At 50.7% G+C, this 339-nt stretch overlaps 1 long non-coding RNA gene across 1 annotated transcript; it reads right to left on the minus strand.

Moving 5' to 3' along the window:
- Nucleotides 1-16: 16 nt before the first annotated feature.
- On the minus strand, nt 17-339 carry LOC109508614 (uncharacterized). The gene is made up of 3 exons (XR_002166703.1): nt 318-339; nt 171-259; nt 17-89 (listed from the first exon to the last, which is right to left on the minus strand). It is a non-coding gene; the product is annotated as an uncharacterized LOC109508614 (long non-coding RNA).

Raw genomic sequence — 339 nt, forward strand, 5'->3', positions numbered from 1 at the left:
AAAAAAAAAATCGACTCACATCCATCTTCAGTCAACAGCAGCAGGTGGCTCTCGTGCACTGATCTGCACTCACTTTCAGGATGGAGGAACTGAAACCCAAAAAGCGAGAAGGGGTATTTCAAGATACGTGACGAAGGCCGCGGTCCTCGCCGCTTTTCGCCCGTTCTGACCTGCACTTTGACCCTGCAGTCCACCGCCTTTAACACCTTGGTGTTGTTGATTGGATGGATCTCAATCAGGAGCGTCAAGCACTCGGACACTAAGGGGAAGGGAATTAAGGGCGTACGCCGAATGAGCCAAAGGTCAATATGTCTTACTTGGTTTGAGGTGCTCCTCTCC

Source organism: Hippocampus comes, unplaced genomic scaffold, assembly GCF_001891065.2.
Source record: "Hippocampus comes isolate QL1 unplaced genomic scaffold, H_comes_QL1_v1.1 C16314250, whole genome shotgun sequence".
Taxonomy (NCBI): Eukaryota; Metazoa; Chordata; class Actinopteri; order Syngnathiformes; family Syngnathidae; genus Hippocampus; species Hippocampus comes.